The sequence below is a fragment of the Helianthus annuus genome, chromosome 17 (assembly GCF_002127325.2).
Source record: "Helianthus annuus cultivar XRQ/B chromosome 17, HanXRQr2.0-SUNRISE, whole genome shotgun sequence".
NCBI classification, from domain to species: domain Eukaryota; kingdom Viridiplantae; phylum Streptophyta; class Magnoliopsida; order Asterales; family Asteraceae; genus Helianthus; species Helianthus annuus.
The window spans coordinates 163,290,093-163,300,057 of record NC_035449.2 but is presented as its reverse complement, the minus strand read 5'-3'; the positions used below and the strand labels follow the sequence as shown (position 1 = coordinate 163,300,057).

At 36.4% G+C, this 9,965-nt stretch overlaps 1 long non-coding RNA gene across 1 annotated transcript; it reads right to left on the bottom strand.

Annotated features, from left to right (window-relative positions):
• Window positions 1-5,806: 5,806 nt before the first annotated feature.
• Window positions 5,807-7,657, bottom strand: LOC110921881. The gene is made up of 3 exons (XR_002582705.2): window positions 7,431-7,657; window positions 7,146-7,340; window positions 5,807-5,864 (listed from the first exon to the last, which is right to left on the bottom strand). It is a non-coding gene; the product is annotated as an uncharacterized LOC110921881 (long non-coding RNA).
• Window positions 7,658-9,965: the final 2,308 nt, after the last annotated feature.

The window sequence follows — 9,965 nt, the reverse complement described above, 5'->3', positions numbered from 1 at the left end:
TAAAATACATACTTTCTCCTGAGCTTCTAAGAAATGGGTTGTTTTTACACTCACATCATCCTTAAGTTTGATGATGTCTTTTCGCTGAGCTTCGATTTTCTCTTTAAAAAGTTTTTCATTATTAGCTAACGTGAAATTTTTCCTTTTAATGTCATTGTAGCCCTGAAGTGTGAGACTGACGCATCAAATTAATCCAACGGGCTATGGTTACGAACTGGCTTTACCGGGTTAGTTTATATTAGGTTTTGGACCTTTATAGGTCACTTGGGCCAAGCTTTAGGCCATGTGGGCCAAGCAGACCCAAGGGGAGCCCATGTAGGGACTTGGGCTTGAGTTAGTATATAAACAAGTTTACAACTTGTTTTAGGTTTTGAACCTTTGGATCCTGATAGTTACAAAATTCCTCTAGAGAGAGAGAGAGAGGCGATTTGGGGGAGTAGGAACTTGTACACGGTTTTGCTAGTTGATAGTAATAGAATCGTGTGCAAGTTTGAAAGTGATTCGGTATTGTGTTCTTCATATTGTTTTTTTTTTCGTTTTGTTTCTTGAATCACCCATTGATTGGATTCCGCACAATCAATCGGGTTGTTTGATATCATTGAAAGATCCGTTTAACGGGACTTACAAATGGTATCAGGGCCTTTAGAACCTATTTCTAGGCTCGGTTTGATATCAAAGATTCAAGATTTTCATTGTTTTTGGTTTGGTGTTCTTCGCATTCATCGCGTTCTTCGTGTTCTTCGAAGTGTTCATCGATTTTTATTGAAAAACCATTCTATTCTGCTTGTTCGATTTTTGTTTAAATTGTTTAAAGGATAAAGTTAAATTTAAAAAGAAAATTACGTATCTTGAAATATCTTCATATTTTGAAAGATTTTAAAAATCCTTTATTTTAGGTAAATTGAAACTGATTGTTAATATCAGTTGACTTTGTGTAAGTGGTTAATTTGTCTCGAGTCATCACAGTTTCAATTTCATAGTCTCGAGTTGCACACGATTCTAGAACATAGTCTCGAGTTGCTTCGTGTAATTGGTTATAGCTGATTGTATCTTCAGTACACGGTCTTGACTCGAGTAATCTTCAGCACACGGTCTCGGGTTGTAATCTTCAGTATATTTCGACTCATCTTCAGCAGCAACTTAGTTCTCGAGTCAACAGGTCTCGAGTCACTCTGTTTCGAGGGAGGTATCGGTTTCGACTTCAATTCTTCATCAGAGATTTCGAGTTAGTGCTGTTTTGATTTTGAGTCGCAACCTGCCATCACCCTCACCTTTGCAACCGTCATTCCGAGTAGAGGTTGCAAGTTCTCAGTCGCAATCTAGCCAGTCGCAACCACTGTTCCGACTTGCCCGACTCGCAACCTTATCTTCATTGATCATTCCGGTTCCGAGTCGCCACCACGTTTCGAGTCGCAACGTTTTCGAGTCGAAATCAGAGCTCCTTTCATCTTTCAAGGTCTCGAGTCCTCACTCTTCTGGAGTCGCAACCGTCATCTCGATTCATCTTTCGCTTCGGTCTCGACTTCGCATCTTCCTCACACGGATATTTCAGTTACACTCCAATCTCGAGTCAATTCACTGTTCAGTCGCAACCTTCACGTCTCCATCACTACATCACTACATCACGTCTCGACCTATCATCAACAGTCTCGACTCGCAACCTCCACAGTCGCAACCGAGTTCTCGAGTCGCAACCGCGGTTTCTACTTGCACATCTTCATCCTCTCCGTTCAAACTCCGATCACCTTATCACAGTTCCGATCATCATCATCGCCATCGTCTCACCGGACCTTCATAACCATCTTCATCGTCCACCGCACACTCCCGCGACCACCATCGTTTTCATAATTTCAGGCCAACCTTACCGTCGGAAATCAACACGTTTGTCACAACCTGCAATTTCATCTTCTCCGGGTCACACCTGCAACTTGAAATCATCTTCTCGTGGACTGTTAGTATCGAGTAAGCAAGAAAGAAATAGTTGCTGTTGTCGTTGAGGATTTAAAGAAAAAAAAAAGGGGGGGGGGGGGTTTAGTGACACTTGGGTGTCGGGAAAGAAAGTAGTGACAAACTCAAGTTGACGGTTTTCTTTTTAATATTAATAATCATAATCTAATCATTACCAAATCATTAGATTTAATAATATTAATAATAATATTAATCATTAGATAATCATTACATTATCACTAATAATAATAGTTTTCTTATATATTAATTAAAAAAAAATTAAAAAAAGGGGGGTTTGTTTGGTGGTGAATTCGGTTTGACAGATTTTCGAGGTGCGGTTCAGAAAGCGGGTTCATTCGTGTGCAAAGTGTTTGTTGGCAAGTACACCGGTTCTTGTTTGGTTTGTGTTTTGAGGAGAAGAACAAAAGTATCAACCACCTGCTGAAATCATGGCGTTCATATTTCACAAACCTGTGGTTCAAGAAATGACTGTTGAAGATACACTTTCTGTTTTCTGTACTCCTGAGTGTAGGGAAAGGGTTGAAGCTTATAGAATACACAAGCTGAGCTAATTCAAGATTATCAAGATATAAAAAATAAAAATTTCACATTATCGAAAAACGAAAAACTTTATAAAGAAAAGATTGAAGAAGAAAAGAGCTGCTGAGAATCCTCCTCTCACATTCTTTTTAACAAAGACTTTCAAGAAGATGCTGATCGAGATCATGATATGAAGCTAACCACAAGAGCTGAAGAAAGAGACCCAGTGCTGAGAGTTCAGAAGTCAAGAACTTCCACAACATCTGCAGCATAGTGATGACCATAGACGACGTTGAAGACGTTCCAGAATTCATGTTATGAAGACAATTTGATGGCATCAGTCTAGGGGGAGATTGTTAGGCCCTAAAGTGTGAGACTGATGCATCAAATTAATACAACGGGCTATAATTACGAACTGGGTCGTACCGGGTTAGTTTATATTAGGTTGTGGACCTTTATAGGTCACTTGGGCCAAGCTTTAGGCCATGTGGGCCAAGCAGGCCCAATGGGAGCCCATGTGGGGACTTGGGCTTGAGTTAGTATAAAAACAAGTTTACAACTTGTTTTAGGGTTTGAACTTCTTGGAACCTTTGGAACTTCACAGTTACAGAATTCCTCTAGAAAGAGAGGCGATTTGGGGAGTAGGAACTTGTACCAGACGGTTTTGCTAGTTGATAGTAATAGAATCGTGTGCAAGTTTGAAAGTGATTCGGTATTGTGTTCTTCGTATTGTTTGTTTTTCGTATTGTTTCTTGAATCACCCATTGATTGGATTCCGCACAATCAATCGGGTTGTTTGATATCATTGAAAGATCCGTTTAATGGGACTTACATAACCTGCTTAGGACAATTACCAGTTATAATAATATCATCTACATAGACAAGAAGAATAATAAAGCTAGAATTTTTGTCATAGTAAACATGGAATGATCACATTTACTTTGTTCAAAACCTAGACTACATAGAACAGACACGAGCTTTTCGTTCCACATCCTAGGTGCTTGTTTTAAGCCATAAAGAGACTTTTTTAATCTACAAACTTTAGTCCCGTTAGATTGATCATAGCCATCAGGTAAGCACATAAAGACTTCTTCATTGAGCTCACCATAAAGGAAAGCGTTATTAACATCAAGTTGAGAAATTTCCCAGTCAAAGTGGACAGCTAAGGACAAAACACATCTAATAGTGACCATTTTTACAACTGGTGAGAACGTGTCAAAGAAGTCAATGCCTTCCTTTTGGCTAAAACCTTTGGCAACAAGTCTAGCTTTATACCTTTCTATTTCACCATTAGATTTGTACTTTATTTTATATACCCACTTACATCCAATAGCTTTTCTATTAGGAGGTAAGTCAACAATTTCCCATGTGTCATTTTTATGTAAAGCTTCGATTTCTAAATTCATAGCATCAACCCAGTTTTTATCAGTTTTAGCTTCGAAGAAATTTGTTGGTTCACAACTTTTATTAAGAATAGCAGCAAAACACATCCCTTCAGGAGATAAATTAGCATAATTAAGGACCCTTTCTAGACCATATTTTACTTTTCCATCTACCACAAAATCATCAAGTTTAGAAGGAAATTTGATATTTCTAGAAGACCTCCTAAGATTAATGTTTGGTTGATCCTGAATTCCTCCCTCAGAATTGTTGATGTCCTCATATTCAGTGTCATGCTCAGCCCTGTCTGTTAGGCCCTGAAGTGTGAGACTGACGCATCAAATTAATACAACGGACTATGGTTACGAACTGGGATTTACCGGGATAGTTTATATTAGGTTGTGGACCTTTATAGGTCACTGCTAGTTGATAGTAATAGAATCGTGTGCAAGTTTAAAAGTGATTCGGTATCGTGTTCTTCGTATTTTTCATATTTTCGTTTTAATTCTTGAATCACCAATTGATTGGATTCCGCACAATCAATTGGTTGTTTGATATCATTGAAAGATCCGTTTAACGGGACTTACAGGTTAGTAAAATTAAGTCATTACTAAAGTCCAAATTCTCTATAAAAGATTTGGGCAATCTACAATATTTTCTGGGTCTTGAAGTTGTTAAAAATTCTGCCGGCATTTGCTTAACTCAAAGAAAATATTGTTTAGACTTACTTGCTGAATTTGGTATGACTGGTTGTAAGCCAGTTAGTTAGCCCATGGAACCAAATCATGTTTTAAACCATTTGTGTGAAAAAGATAACCAACCGTTAGCAAATATAACTGTTTATCAAAAATTGGTTGGAAAACTAATTTATCTTTCTCACACTAGACCGGATATTGCATATCCGATTCATTATCTCAGCCAATTTATGCATTCCACTACAAGAAATTTGGTTCTTTACCAACATAAAGTATATGTGGGAAAAAGCATATAATGCGTTGTTAGTTTTCTTTACCTACACATAAAACAAGTGTAATGATGTGTAGGCTCATGACTGTGGATATAGGTCATTATCCACACATAAGTTATGTGTAGGCATATAGCAAGCTATACCTACACATATATGTGTGGCTAAAAGCCATTTATATGTGTGGTTAAAAGTACAACAATTTGTTTAGAAGACATCTGACGTGGCAGCTGACATGGAATCTGACGTGGCAGCTGACGTGGCAGATGACATGGCATCCGACGTGGCATCCGACGTGGAAGTTGACGTGGCATGAATATATGTGTGGGTAAAAGTAATCTTATGTGTAGGTAAAGGTAATATTATGTGTAGGTAAATATTGAAGATGTGTAGGTATTGATCTCAATTTGTTTTGAAAAAAAAACGTTGATGTGTTGGTAAATATATTTTAAAGTGTAGACATTAACCACACTATATGTAGATAAAAATGTTCAATATGTACAAACAAATACCAAAGCATTATGGAAACATACGTGAACAAATTAAGATTCTTAATTAAAGTAATTAACATTAATCTTACAAACAACCAAATAAAAGTACTAGTTATAGAAATTTAAATACTAAAACAACTAAAACAACCAAAACTAAAAGTGTTTGTAAGTTACTAACGAGTTAGAGAATCTACCAAATCGCCTTCACTCATCAATGTTTTCAACACTCTCTAATGTATCACATTGAGATTGTTCCAGTGTGCTTGATGGACGAGGCATGATGTTATTCTCAATCAACGCTTGTTCCATAATTGCACATTTACCTTTTACCGTTCCAAGTTCTTCCACTAGATTATCGTAAGCATCCACCAGCTCTTCATAAGGAAGACGCTTTGATTTTTTAGTAGCACCCATTGTGCTACTAGAACTAACTGGATCACGTCCCCACCCGTGCAAACGAACAAAGCTTCTTCCAAGTACAGTCTCAACTTATCGCTCATTGATTTCACAGGATGCTCATTTCTCAGCTTCATCATTTTTTCCTTTAGAAAGAAAAAAAAATTAGAAGACGTGTACACTAAATTAATTAGGGGTGTTCACGGTCCGATTTTCACGCTTTTAAGGTCAAAGCTTAACCGAACCATTAGTTAACGGTTTTTTATTTGTGTAAATCAAAACCAAACTATAAAACTCTTAAACCGAACCATTGACGGTTTGGGCTCTCTGGAATTTTATAAAAGATCGACCAAAATATATGATATATGATATATATAAACAAGTTGTCAAACACAATTTGTTCGAAATTTGCAAAAAAAAAAAACAAGCTGCCATATAAAAGTTGCCCAGAACATAAAATCATGATTAAAACTTCAATACACAGACAAAATGAGCAACTAATGTAAGAAAATAAGGGGATGTTTGTTTCATTCAGATTTGACCAGTCAGATCTGATTGATTCAGACCCAATTTTAACCATTCGTAAGAAAATAAGGGGCTGTTTGTTTCATTCAGATTTGACCAGTCAGCTCTGATTGATTCAAACCCAATTTTAACCATTCAGATGTTTTTTTAACCAAACAGCCTCAAGTCAGATGTTTTTTTGAACCAAACTGCCTCAAGTCTGACTGAATCAGATGTTTCCCTCTTAATGGTTTAGTTCAGATGCAAACAAACAGCCCCTAACTCTAATTTTGACTAATTTTTATATGATTGGAATATTTGAAACACAGGGTATGTTTGGCAAAAGTAGCTGGTGGCTGAAAGCTGGTAGCTGGTGGCTGGAAGCTGGTAGCTGATAGCTGTAGCTGTAGCTGGTAGCTAGTAGTTGTAGCTTTTTAGATATATTTGGTGTTTGGTAGAGTAGCTGGAGCTTTTAATAAAATATATAAAATGACCAAAATAGACATAACTAAAAATTTAGAAAGTTTCTGCATTAAAAAGTTTCTTATTTTTAGAGGTTAAATTAGTCAATTTTTCCCTAAAAGCTTGTAGCTTCTTCTAAACGCTACTACTAGTAGCTTTCAACCAAAGCTTCAAGCTCCTAACCTAAAAGCTTAAAGCTCCTTCAACCAAACAAGACTTTTTATTGAGTAGGAGCTTTTTCTTAAAAGCTTAAAGCTAGAAGCTCCTAAAAGCTTCTAAAAGCTTCATGCCAAACATACCCACAAAAGGACTGAAGAGTTTGTAACTGGTTAGAGATTTAAACGAAACCGATAAATGGTTTAGACAATTTCACGGTTTGAAACCAAACCGTGAACACCGATAAAATAAAATTATATACCTAATAATTGATATTTAGCGTAGAACCGAACAAGTAAACTTACATATTTTGCAGCCGCATCAGTAGAAATCCAACCTTTTTTTGCGTCCCAATGAGTTAGTCGCCATGTCTCAATTTGCCCGGTTGAAGATTCCGAATCTAGTCCACGCTCAATATGATAGCGTATTGTACTTTTCGAGCCATTTTTGCTATTTATTTTTCATTGTGCACGTGCCTTAACTTTCTTTTCTGCATTTTCCTTCAAGGACATACAACCAAACAAAAAATAAAATATTAGACCGAATTCATAAATTATTAACAAAAATATAGAATATTGTTAAAACATTACCTTGTATTTTGTCTCGGACCACATATCACAAAGATATTCCCAGTCTTCTTTGCTAACATTAGAAGGAGGTGTAGTCTTTGCCTTAGTCGGATCTTCCAATCCTCCAATCTGTTTGAAGTCTTCATGCAACTTACTTTTGTAACCTCTCCATGCCTTCGTCAAATAGCTATCAATAACTTTGCAAACCTTTGAGTTCTCCACATCAATTTCAAAAAGTGTCTTCAAGTAACAAATGTAACAAACATAAATAACTCACTATTAAATATGAATATTAAAAATCATCTTGAATTATAAAAAAAAAACTTACGGTTAGCTGCCTACTCAGTTGTTTTGTGATAACATGTGAAGTCATGTGGATCTCCAACTTATTAATGGAATTAAAGGTCGATGTTAAACTGCCTACTCAGTTGTTTTGTGATAACACGGCTGCTATATCCATAGCAGCCAACCCCGTATTTCATGAACGTACAAAACATTTTGAAATAGATCTCTATTTCTTGAGAGAAAAAATGTCGAAAGGTATTATTCAAACGGTGGGAATCAAAACAGAAGATCAAGCTGCTGATATTCTCACGAAAGGCCTATCTGCAGGACCACATGAAAAGGTATGTTCTCTTCTTAACATGTTTGATTGCTTCAAGTATTGAATTGAGAGGGGGTGTTAAAATATCTTTATCCTTATTTTTATTTCCAATTCAATACTTCCTTTCCATTCTCTTATATATTTTCCTTTTTTGGCCCTTTTTTTTACCGTTTGTGCGAGATTGGGCTTGTGCAAGATTGGGCTCTCTTCAGTGGGCTGCTTCTAGGGTTCCCATGCCCTTTTTAATCCTCGGTTGTCTCCTCTGTCTGGTATCACAAAATAAAACAAAGTGCAGTACCAATAGTTGCTCTCAAGAACATTCAAAAGGCTACTATGTTTTCTGTCCTTGTTCGAGATCATCCTATGGCTGCTAATCAAGATTACTAGAGCAGAATCTTCTGTCGAAGACCTGCAGTTCATTGTTATCTGTAATCGGTGGTTATTGTCACCGAGTTTTATCCCGTTTGTAATCAATAGTCTTGTGAATCTTCTGTTGAAGATCTGTTTTTCAGTTTTTGATAATAACAATTACCATTTTCACAGTATTACACTTAAAGGTATAGGTATAAGCATTTTATGCAGGTCTCATCACACAGTCTTCAGCGTAAATTTTGGTTCTCAACTGAATGCTCTCCAGCATATATTTCATGTTTGCAACCCATAATCTTTTGACTTTAAAACGTTACAACCAAAGTATAGAAAATAAGTAAATAGAGCATCATGCGTTTTTAGCGTTAATTTTTCCTAGGAGCTAACTTTTTGTATTGGGCTATGGATTTGACGCGATTTGAATTTCCATGAATTTTACTATACATGCTTTCAAATCAGAAACCATAATTACTTTTCTTTGCACGTAAGAGTTTGATTAATCAGGTTTTCTTCTTTTAGTTATCATATTAAAATTCGAGCCTGTGTTTTTGTTATTGAATCTTTAGTGTTGAAATATCTACACTTTCATGCTTTTTACTTTGAAACTAACATGGAATTTTGCATGTTTTTATATCCAAAGCTGTTAAGTGCTGTAAATATCTACAACCATTTGGATTGTGGTGACTTTGCATATTTGAAACGTATCATGAAGATTCTGAACAATGAGTTCCACAAGTGAGAATGTAGACAACAGGCTTAGCATGTTGCCTGAAGATATTCTTTCAAGTGTACTCTCTCTAATGCCTACGAAATTTGCTGTGCGAACTAGCGTTCTATCTAAAAGATGGAGGTACACTTGGACGTTTGTCACAAACATGGACTTTGATTATACATAACGTTCCCCCAACATGATTACATTAAAATTTGTTGATGGGAATGAAGAAAAGTTTACAAAGTTCATGGATCGGGTATTGAAGTTTTGAAAAACATCTCATGTTAAATCGTTTCGACTCCGCATTTCTAGCTATGGGGTTTCACAGTCAAGTATATTAAATTGGATTGATAACGCTGTAAGGTTAAACGTCCGTGAGCTTGACATATGCGTTATTGTCACAACCCCCGATCCCAATAGGAACGGGCGGCCGTGAGCCAGTTTCGGTGGTATCGTGTATGGTCTAATTTGGCAGCGGAATTTTTCATCAGGACCGTAGTTAGGAAATATTTTATCAGAGTAAACCACCACATTTTATAACATTAAACACATGGGATAAAACCCAAGTTTTGCAGTACATACATTTTCATAGGACTACATCCTATTTTGTTTAATAAAAACATCTATTTTATTTTAGGTAACTTTATTGCCACTTTTCCAAGCCTTCAGTGCTCTCCAGCTGGCTTTTATTGGCTTCATACTAAGTTACCTGAAACACGTGTTTAAAACATTTTATCAGCAGGAAATACTGGTGAGTGAATCCCAGTATAATCAAGTTTAAATAAAAAGTCACAGTGAACAGTATTGAGGGCGCATCCGCAATTACATTTGTTTACAGGTAATACCAATTAACATCCATGGTACTGTCATC